Genomic DNA, 18,497 nt, shown 5'->3' with positions numbered 1-18,497 from the left:
GTAAACTTGTCACACACGGATGATCTGCTCCTTTCTTCTGCATTCTCTCTCCTACCTGGAGAATCCACCACCATAGTGGAAATCACCAAGGCTTTTAAAGAGATAGGAGCACAGCAGCCTCGACTTGTTTACTGTGTGTTACGCCCCAAAACACACCCATGATAAATGAAGGGACTGAGTGGATCCCCTTTGAACCATGGGCCTGGCGCAGTGACCTTTCCTACGGCCGTTAAACAACCAAAAGTGGATTTGGACACACCCTGGCTGGACATGCGTCTCGAGCCATAGACCGTGCTCTCAGATCATTCGAGCCCTCAGTCTTTTATCGTTTCTGCTCTTCTTGGCAGAGAGTGAGGAGTTTTTGTCGCGTTTACACAGAAAGTGTTCCGTCCATGAAGAGGCAGTAGAGCCGTCCCCCAGCAGCATCTATCTGCCTGTCTATCCCCTGTCCTTCAGAGACTCCAGCAGATTATCATAATGGCTTATGAAAACTTCACATGGAACAGTGCTTTTCCCGAAAACAAGTCGGGGTGTGTGATAGCACTGCTGGCCCTTTTTATTAGCCTTGACAAAGCATGTCTAATGCCTTTAAATGTGCTGGTGGGAATAAAGAAGGGCGGCCCTAATGGAAATTTACTAACTCGGGTCCTGTGATACTATCGTCTCGCACATATTGTGGCTCCATGAGAACAGGACTAAAGGTTAAGGATTAGTACAGCCCATAGTGTTTCTAATCCCCTTTTCTGTATTAAATTGCTTTTTAATCTGGGCCATTAGGACCCCTCTACACTTTTGAAGACTGTGCAGCGAGTGAACTTTGGATTTGAATGACAGGAAATACTGTCGAAAAAGATACTGATACGTCGATAATGGCTCAAAATGCACGGAGAACGAGATATCGCAAATTTGATTTCAGTTCTAAAGATATGCTGAATAAATTAGGATTTACTGGAGCAACGTGACATGTAACAAGACTCGGTCAGTAAATAATTGAATCTTTTCATTATCACAGAAAATTACAAGTTTCCACACAGATATATTAGATTGTGTCAGCATCAAGAACGGCACACATATTGACAATTCAATATCTAAACTATAAATAAGCACGGATCACAGATGTGCAGCGGATATGACAGATGTCCTCAAAACAGCAAAATCATGCAGGAAAAATATTGTTATGGCTGGTATAAGAAATCAAAACTAATTTCAGTCGACTACTTTATAGGTACTGAAACAAATTTATTAGACTTTTCACCGATGCGTAAAGAGCTTGCTTTTCATTCCTGCATCACGATCAACAATACGTCAGCCTGTCAGTCGTTTCAGAATGTGTTGAATCCACGTGATATCTATGCGACTGCAAAATGTCATTATTCCTTTGGTCTTCAGTGTCACAACATCATGTCATTCACTCTGAAAAGAGAATTTCCTGCATCGCTGTAGGAAGTAAATAACTCTGTAGTATTTTTAGTCCCAGTCAAACTTTCAGAGAGCTTCTGAGATGCTTGATATGCAAATGTGGCTCCTGGGCTATAAAATATGAGAAGAAATCCAAGACAAACACCTCAAACAAAGGTTCGCAGAAAATGTTATTTATATCTTTTTGTGTATTTACGAGTGTATTTTTTACTGTTTGTTCTACTATTGTCTTATCACAACACTGGTGAGTTACAAACCTTTGACTCATATTACATAACATTAATTTGAGAGAAAACTTGCATCTTTTCCTCACACACAACAATTTGGGGTGTAATATCCGGCTCAAGGACTGAACCATTATCCCTTCTAATGACAGGGGTTATTTATCTACCAACTGACACACTGTGTATGTTTTTTTACTGCAATTGCACAATTAAATTTTTCACATTTCACAACAGGCCTGTTTTTGACTAAAGTTTCCCAAGTCAAGAGACAACAGCAAGTGAAAAAAACATAACACACCCAGAAATCATTGGTTGTATTAGTGGATCAATAGATCACTGTGACCTCTGACCTCTGAGCGAATGTGACTTTACGTAAGATGACTGACAGGTTTCTCTTCAACATAAATTCACCCTGCCACAGACTGCACGAACAAAACCATTGAAGCTGCTTTCGGACATGCACTGAACTCTGTGTGATCCCCTTATATTATCTGGAGGGGCTGTGTGTAAGAACACCAATGTCCGAGTGAGGCTACCAACAATCTCCAGATTTTACCCTTCCAACATCTTAGTAAAAACTCCAGATAATATCAGAGTGAGACCATGTGTGAAGCACAGCAGGATACTGACCAGAAAACTGACCGTGAGCGAGTAGGTGTGTTGATGACATTTCTAAGTTGAAAACACAAAAATCATACAAATATCTCAGGCTGAAAAAGAGTTTTTATACACAAAGAAGACACCAACGAAGATGTCAATTTAGAAAAGGCGAGATAAAACGATATTTGAAAGGTTTGGGCGATAAGGGCTGATGCCGGTGTCAATGTGCTGTAAACAAAAACACAAAGACCTCCACAGCAGAATTGATTTGTCCTGAGCTGCCTCCTGCATCATCCCTCGTCTGAACAAATGGTAACTCTCCTGTTGCTGTGAACGTGTCTGACTTGTAGAATCTCCTGCTGCTATTTTCAAATTTTAAAGGACAAACTCTGGACAAACTCCTGACCCCATAGTGTGGACATTTTCCAGAGTTCATGTGGGAAAATGGCCACACTGTGTGGACTCTTTTCAACCCTGATTTGCAAACTGAAAAGGATTGTATCCTGTTTGCAATATAACTTTTGGTTCCACCTGTAAATATAAAAACTTTGAGTCTCTAAAAGATAATTTTCCCTTCAAATGTTTGAAACTAAAAGGTGAAAAATTTTATTTGGTTTCCAATGAGAGATCACATGTCGATAAATCAGAGTCAAGTCGCCATGTTGTGACATTGGCAGGACAAAGTGGGAGCCTGAGACGTAAAAGGAGAACATCCCGGGAAGTGTTGCTCCAGTAACGTAAATGACAAGGATTGATGGACACAGAGAGAGAAGGGCTGCTGTTACATCCTCATCTTTAGTTACGTGTTTCTGGCCAACAGTCGTCAGTGAACCAGGTCAGGACTGACCCGAATATGGACAAACCATCCGTCTGTCAGTTCGTGTGAACACGGACACATGTCTAGACACCTGGGAAGGATTTGGTGAAAAGAAACAAAACAACAAAACAACAGGGAGAACGCAAGCGTATCGAAGAAAGATAAATCAGACACAACGTGCAAAACACCAACATGCACGTCTGACTTTTTCCTCCCTGGTTAATCTCCTCTCTTTCACAGAGTTTGAAGCAGGAGTCCTCGCATCCAATTCCAAAATCTCAAAGCACTCAATCACTTACCATGTCCTCGCCCACTTAGCCAGCTACCCAAGCGTCTCTTTCTGCATTTCCCCTGCAACCCGACAAAACAGTGCGGCGGGAAGGGCACGGCAGGCCAGCGTTGCCCTTGCTGTCCCCTGATGCCCTCACAAGGAGACACAGGGGCAGGCGGCCTATTCAGTCCACCAACGGCTCAATTTCATTCTGAATGGCACCCGGCTTCCAGGTTGTATGAAATGGAGCCTCATAATAAAATTGAAAAGCCTCAGTGCAGAACAGTTTAAATGACGGCAACTCTCTGCGTCGCTCTTCTCTTTCTGTCTCTCTCTCTCTCGCTCTCTCTATCTCCAGCCGGCTCAAATCTAATAGAAAACCCTCTTTCTTTAGTCGTGCACACACTCTGCCGCAGTCCTGAAGGCTTATATACACCCTAAAAATGGATCTGCGCTTTTTCAAAATCAAATGTGGTCACTTGTGTGTGTGTGTGTTTGTGTTTGGGAGTTAGAGCATGTGAAGGCCAGTCTGCTTAATTGTGTGTGTGTGTGTGTGTGTGTGTGTGTGTGTGTGTATGAGGGAGGAGGTGAGCATATGTGTGCTAGTTGAACAAGTTGAGCCTCAGCCAGTCGGTGGATTTGGTCAGATATTGACACAGACAACGGAACAAACACAACGGAAGAATGTTTGGATGTTTGGGAAGTTCCACGTAAATGTGCAAGATGTGCGAACAGCGCACGGATACGGACGAGACGGCCAACGTAGAAGACGGATCACAAGAGAAGGAAAAGAGACAAAATGAGGCAGAAATCTAAAAATGGAGGGAACATGAAAGATAGAGGGGCTGAAAGAGATAAATGAAAGAGAGGGAGGACAGTTTCCTGTGGGTGTCTCTGTCAGCCCCTGGAGTGATTGAAAGCTGCAGGCTATATTCTCCGGTTTGTCCCTGCACACCAGACGCTGTCACGTTTCTCTGACAGGCCAGCGGGCATCAGGGCTCCTCCGTCTCTCCCTGACCAGCATGGGGATCATTACTCAGCGCTGGTCAGGACAGAGGAAAACCAGAGGCTGCAGACACACATTCATGTATAGGAAAATCCTCCATCAAATCCCTCTGTGTTCTGGAAATAAACAATATACTATATTTCTCGAAGAATTTGGTTGCACAACTGTCTCCAACTGAATACCAAAGTGATTCATATCATATAGCAGCAAATTAAAAAAGGTTTCACCATCCAATGCATTTCCTGATACACTGTACGGAAGTCCAAAGGATGAAAACTAGAATGGTCCACATTTAAATTTAATAGATACTTTTTTGGATCCGACCCACACACTCGTGGGTCGGTGAAATCTGTGAAATCAAGTTATATTTTGAAAGTCGCTCTATCTCAGTAAAAAGGGTTCTAGATCCGCCCCCTGATCCAGATCTGCACCAAAAGTGAATGGGTTTTCACCTGACCCATAACACAAACTTCCACCAAGTTTCATGGTAATCTGACTTGTGGTTTTTCGAGAATCCTGCAAACTTACTAACACACGCAGATGAAAACATACTGTGACCCTTTTTGGTGGAGGTCAAATAATGATTGTTTCATCATGACTCCATCTGAGTGGTTATGGGTGGATGCATTTTGAATTTAACAGCGGCAAACGTTATGGATAAAGGTTAAACTCATTGTTAATTAATAGAAGCTATTTTACTGTACTGATATCTTTCACCTCAAACGATGCACTGAAGAGTCATCAGAGGCAGTGGAAGCTCTGCAGAGCCACATTCATTCTATTAGGCAGGTTAGGATTTGACTCCGTAGATTTAAGTTCAGGAAACATACTGTACATGATTTGTTTGTCTGATCTGGCTGCTCTGGGTGAAATGAACAAATCCAATTTTCCTATATTTGTTCTCAAGGATGATCCCCGACCTTAGTTTACATCTTAGAATCCATCACCACAACCAAAACACTGCTGCTTATTTTTTTTACCATCAACACAATAATGATATTGGTACTGAATGAATCTGCACTTCCAGTTCAATATGTTCACACCTGATATTCATGTCAGTTTATTTCTTCTCCTTACTTATGGTAGGTAATAAATAAATGTATGTTAGATTTCTTTATAGAGTAACATGTTATATTAAGACAACTCAAAGCAAATGGTTAAGGAATCAGAAAGCTCATTGTTTCGGTGAAAAACAAGTGTCAAAGCTGACTGGAAGCACAAGATGGACCATGATGAGTTTTTCAAGAGTCAACCAGAAACTAATTGTTTCCTGATGCTGAACCACGTGTCTCTGTAACTTAGACTTACAAAAAGACAAAAAATCTGGACCTCTTCTGTCTCAGTCCAGTGCTCTGAACTGATGACGTTCTTTCCTGGTGTGATCTAAAACAGATCTGTAAGGACTTTGTGTGGGTTGAAATCTGAAATAACTGAAACATCTGTGACAGAAGATGCATATTTCATAACATTGCTGGTAAGACTTTTAAGACCCTCACCACCTGCCAGCTCAAACACACTGAGGACGATCTATGTTCATAAAAATGTTCAGGTAATGAATTACTTACTTTGATTAGGTTCTTTTTGCACTGTCTTGACATAAATGCCAGAAATCCTTGACAACAACAACATGACAGAAATTGCCAGTGTTACACCTACGGAGAGTCAAACATCTTCTTATTAAAAGGTACGGTTGGCTGCCGGTCTTCCATGTACCTGCACCCTATCGGTTCAGATGTGAACTGTACCCACCCCGAGTGGAGACCAAACCCAGCCGCTCAGCAGGAGAATGAAAGACAACAACAAACTGTGGGAACATTTGAAATATTAAGTTCAGCCCTGACAGTCGCCTCGGGGAAGCTACAGCCTTTACTGAGGCTAAGAACTAGACCAGAGGAAATGTGGGACAACTGCAGAAAGAGGGTTGTGACCACATATAACAGCTGCTGATTACTATCAAAACAAACAAATGTAAATGAACGTAGGAACTTTTGTGCCTGAACACGCACTCCTCACACAGCTGTAGTTAAAAGTGATGGAGGAGACGATTATTGGCTTCTAGCAAAGCTCGGTCTGCCTCATTTTTCCTCTCTATTATTCTTCAATTACAGAAGTAGCCAAAAACACGATAAAACCTCAGTGGGGCAAAAGGACGCAGGTACATGCCCGTGGGACAGTGTTATTATTAGGACTAATAGCACACTCTGTCCAATAGAGACACTATGCTATTTTAATTAGGACCCAACAAGGTTACTGCATGTGTGCTTGTGTGTCTTATAAACTAGGTCCTGGGGAGATTGGGGTTAGAGCTGAACAAGGGGAGGGGGGTTACTTTCCCTATGGGACACCCCTGCCTCATTAAAAGCAATTTTAATTTTCCAGCAAATTAACGGAGGGGGTTGTTAGAAACCTGATTTGTAGATCAGGGCCATAACGGATGGGTTCTGGTGGAATAGTTAACAGATTTAACCTTGACCTTGATTTGTGAATCAGATTAACCCTCTTTAAACAGTATGCATATATATATAGACTAGTGCAAATAATAGTAAGGTGTCCTGGTATGACTTAAGGCAGATGATTTTAGTTGGACTTCAAACCTACAAACTTCTTTCTCCCTCTGAATCACTCAAATTGGAACAGACAGATATGATAAACATATTTAGAATTCCCATTGATACCAGTGTCTCTGGTGTCCATAACCAATACATGTTCACTTAGAAATCACAGAAAAAGATGCTCCTTGTATTTCCAGAACTTGTCTAAGCATCATAACACATTCAACTGACTGTTAGCTGAAATTCTGCATCAGTGAACAGCAAACACACATTTCTAAAAGCTGATTTAAACTTTAATAATCTTGTTCCATGAATAAATAAGTAAATACCAATTAATTATTGCTATTCTTTGTAATGCAGCAACAGCATTATAAAAATGTGGGAAGATACTACCAAGACAAAGACGTATGACTTGTTAAATGTCCAGTAGAGACACTCACTGCTCTCTAAGTTCGTTTGCACTCGATACAACAACCTCTCATAAATGACATAAGTGCAGCAGAGGCAGTACAGTAAACTGAGGAGAGCGTCTTTGGTGTGAGAGCAAGTTGACATACACAAAAAAGGAAGTAAATAAAAAAAGAAATGATCCCTAAGTTATAAAGTCAATTTAATTGTCATGAATTCAATACATTTATTTTGGATTGGACCAGATTTTTGACCAACGGTTGCATGATAGATTATAACTAGCTCGTCTTTTGGTTAAAACATTTTTAATCATAGCAAGCGTTTTACAGTTTTAGTTTAATTTCATGACTATGAAGAGTCACTTTTGAATCTTAGATCTGTTTTCTTGCTTGTTACTTAATTTTTTTTTTTTACAAATATGATAAGAAAATGTGAGAAAATAAAAATTCCTCTAAAAGGTCAAGTTAAAGTGCTTTTGATGTTTAGACTGAAAGAGCCAAGAACTTAAACAATATTTACATGTTTACTTTATCTGTCAGGGGAATAAAAAAATACCCTCCAGGTCAGACTACTGATGGCACAGTATAATATCAGATCCTTTTATTGTCTGTGTTGATATTGATCTGTTAATTCCTCCATAAAAGCTGCTCCTTGAGGTTTCATGTTGCATATGGAAATGGAACCAAAAGTGCATTTAAAAGTTGCACTAATCAAAACTCTAAACTACCCTTTTTTAAACTAATCAACAGTATTGCCCCTTTTACCTTCATAGTCTCCCATTATGGCTGATTGCTTGATTGATATCTGGGCTGATAAACCCCCCCCACCAAAGGGCAGACCCTGTCCTTGACACATTCCCACACACAAGCAGATGGATGAGAGGAGGTTGAGGCCCGGGAAAACTTCGCTCTCATGTACCTATGGTAGACTGCAGCCACTTCACTGTAGAGTAATGTCAGGTACATGCCTCCATTATAATTTGCATGTACAGTTATCCTCTCCTATGTATATTTATACGGAAGAGTCTAAGATGAGTGTAGTTATGTGCTGGAGATGTGAGAGGGTAAAGTGTGTGTGTGTAGGAGAGCGCAGTGTAACATTATGTAACGTTACGATAAACAAGTGTGAATTAGGACTTAAAAGGCCTCATACTCCAGTCCCTTTTACCAATTAATCAGATTTCCCAGTAATGCATGTGGCCAGGGATACAACATGCACACACACACACACACACACACACACACACACACCAACACACTGAAAACACACCAAACCGAGGGAGCTTGATATACAGCCCAGCTTGTGTGGACCCTGAAGACTAAACCATCTTGATTAGGTGACTGTTCCCCTGGCGGCTATTTGACTTCCCAACCGGACCTGAGTGGCCACATATTCCTCACAGAGATTATCGCCCTTAAGTGCTCCATAACCCACAACTCAATCCCACAATCTTTACCACCCCACCCCCCCGCCCCATCAAACTGCACTCACAGCTGCGAGGACCAGCTTCGGCATCGATGAATAAATGCCGCCGTCTGACAACCTCTATTTTCATTGTGAGGCGATTGTAAGTCATTTGAAAAGGAGCCCCCCCATAAATTTAGGCTGAGGCAGTTTAGCCGCCCCCCTTCCCCCCCCTCCCAAGGTAAAGACATCAATAGCGGCGCGAGAATCCAGGACAACCTATAGCACGGGATAGATCGATAGCGCAACAAACTCAGTAAAGATTGAGCGGAGAGTTGCCTGGCTACGTCGCGCTGCAGATTTATGACGGGAGGAGGACACGAGCCAACGGGAGACGCTGGAGGACAGGAGGGAGAGTGAAAGGGAAGGTGATGGGGAATCAGGGGAGTTTCCTTTTTTGGAGCAATGTCTTCCAGCGGATATATATATCATCTGTAAATACAAATGAATGACATCAACAGGGTTTCTTTGCACTCGAGTTCAGATTTGTGCGGAAAATAAAAACACCAATAACGTACGATAATGTCTCAAATTGCGCTAATCTGAAAAGTATTCAGTCTCACTCCCTGTGTTCGGGTTATCTTCCATTTTCGTTTTTCCAAGACGAGACCTTCACAATGAGAAAAAAAAAAAAAAAAAGATATCTCCCGGAGCAGACAGTATAGGTTTGACATTCCAACAGGAAGATTACTGAAACAGTGACAAGATGAAATGAGAAGATATCAGGTTTCTTTGCTGCTCCACTCTAACAGAGAGCCCTTACCATATGTCACCCGGCTGCTGCGCGCTCCGACTGCTGCAGCCGTCTCCCAGAGACTCGGGCTAATTGAATATCCTTATCTGGCTCTGAACCCCAATTTTTCTCTGGTGAAGTGAAACAGAGGCCAGTTGGAAAAGCAGCCCATTTGTATTCAGCCACAGAGGCCTCGGGAAGACACACATAGACACACACATACATACATATTATTGTACTTCTATCTGAGTGAGGACAGTCATTGGTATAATATATTTGCCAGCCCCTTACGCTAACCTTAACCATCACAGCTGAATGCCTAACCCTAACCTTTATCTAATTCTAACCCTAAAACCAGGCCTAACCCTGAGAACCAGCCAAAATGTTCTCACTTTACAAAGATATCGTCACTCTGTAAGGTCTATGCTCCAAATGGTCCTCACAAACATATAAGTACAAGTACACACACATTGCATGTCGTCTTGTTTTCAGGCGGGTGAACCATAGAACCAGCACACTGTACTACACTCAGTCTTTCGTGCTCGTCTCTTACGTCTCACATGATAAAAGTTCTGGGTATTGTGCCGACAGCCTCCAGCTACAGTTTCCCTCCCTGGCTCATTTTTTTTTTTTTTGTGTCATGAAATTAAGTGCTGCAGTTTTCTAATGCCCCTTGGGCCCTTTAATGTAAATTGATTCAGCTTTTTAAAAAAGCCTTTTTCCTCGTCTGACAAAGAAGAAGAAGAGGTGACTGGGGAGCGGAAACGAGCGCTCGAAAATGGACTCGCAAAGAAAGGGAGAGAGGAGAGAGATGGGAGGCAGCTTTGTCCGTGAAAGGGTTAAAGAGAAAATGGCAGTGACAAAAGGGGAAGTGCGCAGGCCGCCGGACCATTAAGGGGTTAACAGTCAGAGGGAGGCCGATAATGGAAGCTGGCGGAGCTGTATAGGAACAACAACACGCAGAGAGCCAAACACCATAGAAACCACTAACATAAACCCGAGAGAAACACAGGGAGGTGGAGAGAGGGAGGGAGGAAAACAGGCGTTACATTTTCCTAATGTCAGCGTGTCAGCATTGTGTGAACGCTCACAAACCAAATGCGATGAATAAAAATAGCATTCATTTATTGTTATAAAACTGATGCTTTTTTATCCATTCAAGCACCAAACAGTACAGATCCGGAAAAACACACGCACAACAAGCAACACACACACGGTGCGTTCGCTCTCTTTGTAAACACGACTGCAGATGCATAATTAAGCACGGAGCCCAGATGCTGCGGCTCAAGCAGGAAATCGCTCTTGGAGAAGACGACAGCTTCCAGCGAGAGGGTCTTCCACATGACTAGAAGCTGCGATGGAGTTAATGGGGCCTCTACCACCAGAAGGCCGTGGTGTCCACATGATAATGATATGCTGAAGCGATCCTCCCACTCGCTCGCTCACTCCGCTTCCCTTTACACAATAACACAGGTACAAATGAACATGCAAAAACACACGCACTCCGGAACAATGCCCCACGGAACAGATGTTTTTCGGCAGCGTACATCGCCTGCAGTCAACTTCAGCAGACCCCCGGTGCTGTGGTGAAGGCTGTTTCATATTCTCCTGCTAGGTGACTTGAGGTAACAAAGAAAAGAAAGAAGGAAGGGGGCGGGGGGGCTGACAAAGCTGAAGGAAAGCAGCTTCATTCAGCGCATCTTCTGTTTCAATGTGGAAAGCTCGTGTGTTGGAGAAGAGCCACTGTGGCCGGGGAGAGCAGAGGACTCCCACATCCCTGCAGCAGAGCCCAGCTTCATAAAGGCTGTTGGAGGCAGGAACGTGACAGCTTCATTCTGCCACGTCGATCTGTGTAAAAGGTGTGAGCAGTGGTAACGTTGGAGGGGGAGCAGCAGAGAGCTCGATCTGTGTGTGTGTGTATGAAAGGGAGAGCACGGCACGACAAAACGCTCATGATGTCACACATCACGCCGTGTCCCAGTTCACGCTCCACGGAGGAGAGCGTCTTCTAGCACCGTGAAGGCCGAACCGAAATGAGACGGTCTGCAGAGGATTCCTGTGATCAGTGTCACCAGCTTGTCCCGCCCTGACGGCCGTCGCCTAGCAACAGAGCTGCAGTTGAACACAGTGAGAAAGTTTTATCTCAAAATCCCCCTTGATTATTTAACATGTGTATCATTCAGCTGAGCCGAAGCCGAACACTTTAGCGCCGGACATCTCGTCGCTTGCCGGCGCCACTTTCTCTTTGAACACCGGTTCAGCTCTGAAGCGCAATGAATTCTGGGATAGGTCGGCCTGAGGCGTATCAACCCGTTTGAGCCTTTGTTTCTCGGGGATGGGATGAGGCATGGGTCCGCCAAATTCGTCTGAGCCTTCGGAATGGGAGAGTCTAGTCGCGGCAGATCCTCCGAAGGGATGATGCACCTGAATTGTGTCTGATTTCAAACAGCAACATGCTATTTGAAGAATATAATGTCGGCTTATTTAATTCAGTGTAAAAAGCAAAGGGGCCAGGACAAGGGGTCCTCTTGGTGGCATTTAGACTCCTATACAGCAGACATACATAAACAAAGCACTGCTGATCCAAGGTTTGGTTAATTATTTTAATTTCCATATTATTAAATGTATTTGACCGGGATGGTGGATCATGATCCTGCTGGTTGCTGACCGTAGACTATGATTGCAGCAGGACTGCTTGACATACCGTATTGAAGTTATCCTTCAAAATGTTTACCCTATCAAAGATTAAAAACTTTAATCTTGATGATGTTTTCCTACACTTGACATCTATTGCACTTCTGTCCGTCCTGGACGAGGGATCCCTCACACGTGGCTCTCTGAGGTTTCTACGTATTTTTAACCTGTTTAACAGGTTTTTTTTTGTAGTTTTTCCTGACTCTTGCTGAGGGTTAAGGACAGAGGACGTCACACAATGTTAAAGCCCTATTAGACAAATTGTGATTTGTGAATATGGTGCTATACAAATAAAATTTGATTGATTGATTGATTGATTTGTTTGACCATACAGTTAACAAATAGAACTCACATTTGATATAAACGGCGAAAAGCAGAATAGATCTGATTACATGCGATGTTTTTTTGTTCTTCCCTGAATATTTACCAGTGGACAGAGGAGGCTGTGATTGAGTTTTACCGGGGGAACGGTTGTGTATCATGTGCTGTAAATTAAGTAGTACGGCAGCTCAGGGGGATCAGCAGTTAAACTCTGACCTGAAGGCATAAAGACCTGACAAGAAAAAAGGGGGGGAAGCATATCCAGTGAAGGAGCACAAAGGCCGAGCAGGGGGGCTACGCATCGTGAATATACACACATGGAGTCACATGCATGACTAGCGCACACACACACTCGCACACACACAGCCTCACATAGCAAACACTCTCCGTATGGAATTTCACAATGCCATGGAGAGGCTTTCCAAACGTACATCTTCAAGGGCAGGCTGCGAGCGACGCGTTGGTCCATTGTGTGAGCGAGGGATGATGAAATCACACATCTCTCCCGTATCATTAACGCGCTCGGCTCTCCCACCCAACGCCGCGTTTAACCAACTCAATGAGCTCACACATCCACGGCATTTACAAGACACATCCACTCGGAAGCCATCAGTGTCCATCGGAATCGGGCCCCAGCTCCGTAATGAATGACAAATATCTGCTTACAGCTGCATTACTCATAGTCTTTAGTGTTGTGATCATGCCCTAACGCAGAAACAGCCTCAGATCAATAACCTAATTAGCCATAAAGCATATGCATAGCGGTGATACATTATATGCCTGGCATCCCTTGGCTAGAGCCTCACAGGAATTACCATATAAATGAACTGTGGTCATTTATTAAAGCAAGCACGGTGGGGACTTGGCACCGTGAAGCCTACCCGAGTTTAGAAAAACATCGTAAGTTACTACACACATTAGAGAAGGGGGGAAACATCGGGAGAGATCGAACAGTCCGGCTACAAATTGCATCGACTGCTGGCAGAGGGAACACGCCTGCCAGGCTGGGACTCCACCATCGGAGGAGGAGGTAAGCAACAAGGCAGCTGACGGCGACTGAGGGAAACCCCCCCCGGCCCCCCCACCCACCACCCACCACCACCTACCCACCCCCAACACTCTTTCTTTCCACTCTTTGTATTCAACTGGACTGCAAGTAATTCAATACACCTCTCCTTGTGCCGGCTCACTCAAATGAAACGCAAAGCGAATGAACTGTATTAAGTGGAGCAGTATTTGAACACCGGTAACAGCAACATCAGTGTATGTGTGGGCTGCCCTACACTCTATGTGTGTGTGTGTGTGTGTCTGTGTGCGTTATGTGGACATGTGTGCAAGCCCCATACTGTACACGAGTGTGTGTCGGACGCAAGTGTGAAATGAATCGTAAATCCAAAAGATAATCTTGTTCTGCACATGATTCCTTTTGACCAAACCCAACACCCCAGAGAGAGAGAGAGAGAGAGAGAGAGACGGCTACACAATACCGGGCTGATCTCTCCATAGCAACACATGGTAACACAAATCTATTTCAGAGCCGGAGCGCATGCAGCCTTGCACTTAAACACAGCACACAAAAAATAGGGAAAACAGCAATCAATTATTAAAAGAGCTTCATGTTCATACTTACTGCCTGTGTGTTGCCAGCTGCAGCCGAAACTAAGAGGCTCCCACTGCTCCCACAGCTCACACCTACCCCCCCTCTTCATGGGATTGTGAGCGCTATCAGAGATCTACAGCAGTGCCACTCCTCCATCTCCAGCAGTCGGCTGTGAGCTGGGATCTGCCCCTTGTCTGACATTTAATTGTTCAGCGGGGTGTGTTTATATTCTAGGTGTTGGCTGCCCTCGCCGACTCCGACGCAGAAGGCAGTGGAAACACGGACGCCCTAATGAGAGCCAAACAAACGCAGGCCCCTGTAACAACAGCAGAGAGATGACCGATAGAGGAAGTTTAAATCAACATAATGTTTCTCCTGGCATGAGCCTGCCACTAAATCAAAAGGCCGTACGCAGATCTGTCGGCATCAATTGTTCCGAGCTCCAGCGTTCAGCGTTACCTCAGGGCTGCCGCGGAGCCAACACAAACACACAACTGATAAGACAAACTCCTTTTTTAAAGAGAGTCGGCAGCTCGGTTCCCTCTGTACTTTTCCCTTAATTCAGACAAGAGCAAATGCAACTAGAGTAAATGATCTGAGTGAGAAGAAAAGCTGAACGTTGGAAAGAAAAGCAGCATATATTCCAAACTCTTAAAATAGTGTTTGCTTTGCCTTTTCTTTGCTGGAAACGCTCGTCAGTGTTGCCGTTCATGTTTCTCGGGGAAAGAAAATCATTCACACTCTACTTTGCAAAGCTTTTACACACACACACACAGAGAGACACTAACTTGGTTGCAAGTGGCACTTTGATATATCCTTTGTTAGATCATATAGGTGATTCTTCGCGTGTTGGGCTGCAGTTTGGCAGGAGCGGCACAAAAGGCTTTACTGGTAGAGCCATTCTCCCCTTTCAAGCCATCCATTCTGCAATGACACATACAACCTTATGTTCTCCAGAAAGGTGGGCTGGCACCTGTCTGACACAAACACACACACACACACACACACACTCTCAGTTACGGGACAGCGATGGCACTAGATCAGGACTTTTCCTGTTTGTTCTTCTTCATTTTAACCGTAGTTCTGATTTCCTCTGTTTGGTTTACAAAATAACAAACATGTATTTATCTGCTTACTAGTAAATATTGAATATAAAGCACAAAGAGTTCTTGTATTTATAATAAATAACAGCATCAGAAATCCACTGATCATTTAAGTCATTTTTCAAGCAGAAATATCAAACGTTAATTCCAATTCCAGACAGTTTTTCTTTTATTTTATGAAAGTAAAGTGATTATTTGAGTGGAAGGGCTGGAGTGTTAATTGGACAAAACAAGCAGTTTAGGCAAAGGGAGATTGTGAAAGACGATAGTCACTGTTTGCTCACATTTTGATTAAATGAATCAAAAATGAAAATAATTGTAATAAATACAAAGCTGAGTAACAGTCTGAGACCTTCTGTACTGTTGTGTTGTGTCTGCTTAGTTGTCCTATCTAAAAAAGATAGGCTTTTCATCAATTATTCCATTGATTGAAGACTTTTATCACCAACACTTTTGATCACTGATTAAAAAATGTCTTTTGTCATATTTTATAAACAAAAATGCCAAACATTCTGCAATTTAATCTTTTCAAAAGGTGGTAGATTTAATATTTTAAATAGCTAATTTAATAACTAGAGGTTTTAAACTAAATGAACCATCGGAAATGGCCCATTGACACAACTACCACTACAATCTTGAAAAGGAATTAATTCAAGAGAGACGTTGCATGATTCATTCCTGTATTTACGATCCACATTATAATCAGTAATGAAGGTGTTAGCTGGAGCACTGAAAGATTGGTCCATTTTGTCAATAACAGTTCACCAGGATGGATTCATCAAGCTTGGACCCCCACAGAGAAAGCCCACTTGATGTTACTGGGACATTTGTTTCCTCCTCTTTTTAACCTTGCACGTATTTTTCCACTCTCAGAAAAGCTCTGTTCATTTCAGGCCCTTGACGACATCAAATCTGACAAACGCTACGTGATTAATCACAGTTTCCTGCTCGACGCGTCATCGGTGTTTCCTTAAAAAAAAAGTCATCTGCCTTGCAAATCCACCCATGTTTATTTAGTACAGTGTCCCTGCAGGGGATATCACCATAGCAGTAAGTGGCAGGCATTAGAGTACTTACACAGCCTATCACAATGGGAGCAGCGATGCACCTTTCAAAGCACAATGTTACTGAGGCAGGACACAATATCGTACTACCTGCCATCAGTTCAGTGGGGCGGGCTATTGGGTTTCAGGGCGTGCTGTGGGATACTGTAATCGTATACACTTTATCAGGCTTGTTCTGTCACAAGTGTTTTGTTTAAGGGATTTCAAATGGGAGTGGGGGGTCGGGGCCGTCTCATTAAGGGGCGAGTCGATAAGATGTAACCGCGATCCCACAAATATCCATGAATGGATAAGCACGTCTAGCCGTATCAGAATACTTGGCGCGGTCCGATCAGAGCGAGTGGAAACGGTTTGATACTTAAGGCAGAGTCTGTCAAGGGAGCACTTCTAAGATTTTTTTTGATTTCCGCTTTCATGACCGGAATGGGATTATGTCATACTTGCGTAATAAGTAAACGTTGCACAGCGGCTCCAGCGTAAACTGCTGCATGTCGACGTCTCAGATTGTTTCCCAGCTTTTTTATTGCATTTTTTACTTCAAATCAGTTTGGAGAGGACAAAGAAAAAATCTCCCGGTACGATAAACAGAGTGGAGTAAAAAGACGTAGCAGTCCTACAGGGTGTTCAAGTCCCAGCTGCTGATCTATTTTAGTCTTTGTAATGAGGTTTTACTCTATAATTAGAGCAATATGACTATTTCATTGAATAGTATGCATTAATAATAGTGTCAGTGCATCCTGACGTTCTTACCACACATGTTGTAGTGGTGTGTGGTTGGATGTGTAGTTTTTTTATTAGGCTAAACAAAGTGAAGGTGATAACTGGGAGACTCAGTACATGGTGTTACTTGAAAGAGCTCACACCTCAGCCGAGGCCCAGTCCCCTTAAATTCAATCAAGCTGCACCAACACACTGATAGATATCGGTCCACTAAATATGTCAGATTGTTTTCTATTAATATACATAATTTGGGAATTAGTAAAAATGTAATGGGCTCTTCCGTGACCCAACCTGTAACCCAATTTCATTGAAATCCGTCTGGTGGTTTGCTGTGATCCTGCTAACAACCAAACGCAGTTGAAAACATAACCTCAAAGGAGGTGAAATACTCGATATTTCAAACATGAACAATATGTTATCTTACGATCAACTGGCTGCACTATTCTAGATTTGTCTGCTTCGTTTTTGCTTGAAAAAGAATGGAGCAACTCTAAGAGAAAAAAAACAATGAAAGTTTACTTTGTCTTCAGTCGTTTGGTCATTTCACTGTTCTGCTGATGCTCTAAAACTGAGTCAAGTTCAGAACAGTCATGTCAAGGTGGTTTGATGAGCCACCTTTAGCTACTGGTGCCAGCTCAGCCCCTGCTGCAGCATTTTAAAGAGGGAGTGTGGTGGTGGTGCACTTATTTAGATGCTGCACCCTCATCAAGGCCTCCTGTTCCTTTCTCTCCTCTAAAAACTTCACCTCGGGGAAATGCAGATGGAGGAGAAAACTAATAAAAACATGTAAAACCGACTTTAAAAGGGCAAAATGAGCAGCTGCATGTCCAATGATTAGCCATGATTGGACAATACGATTTCTGAGGGGAAATGACAGGTGGCTCTTTGGAGGAAAAGGGCTTTTAATTTCCTCTAATGAGGTGTTGAGTTAACAACGATGCATTTAACTTCTCATAAAGATCCCAACCGTACCAAATAAACTTGTTGTCTTGAACACTAACAATACTGAGGTCTGTATCCACAATCAGTTCAAATAGACTATTTTCATTTTGCCCCTAAAAATCCATCCTTTGTCTTTGTCCTTTCTCATTTTAACACAGACGTCCCACTCTGTCAATTATTACACTGACACTCATTTTAAATAGGTTACTTGTACTCGGAGGTCAAACAAGCTTGGCTCACTCAGAAAAAATAAGTCATTGGACACTTGCTTTTTTTTTCAGTGGTGGAATGAACCATCTTCCCACTTGTTACCACACTAACCTATGATTTCGTTTTCTTCAAGGATAATTAAAAAGCCCATTTCTACAAACTTTGCTTGACATGATGTCCTCAGGATATTTTCAATTCGTCACGTAGAGACTCTGTGATCCGATCAGCACGCCTACCCTCTTGCTTTCTGAGCCTGATGTTAAAAAGGCCTTTACAGCCACACAACGCCTTAAGTTCAATGAGAATCCGCTCGAACGACATGGCGCTGGACTGCTCCGGCTCTACAGGT

The sequence above is a fragment of the Limanda limanda genome, chromosome 13, assembly GCF_963576545.1.
Source record: "Limanda limanda chromosome 13, fLimLim1.1, whole genome shotgun sequence".
Taxonomy (NCBI): Eukaryota; Metazoa; Chordata; class Actinopteri; order Pleuronectiformes; family Pleuronectidae; genus Limanda; species Limanda limanda.
The sequence above is the reverse complement of the archived record's forward strand: the minus strand, read 5'-3'. Positions refer to the sequence as shown.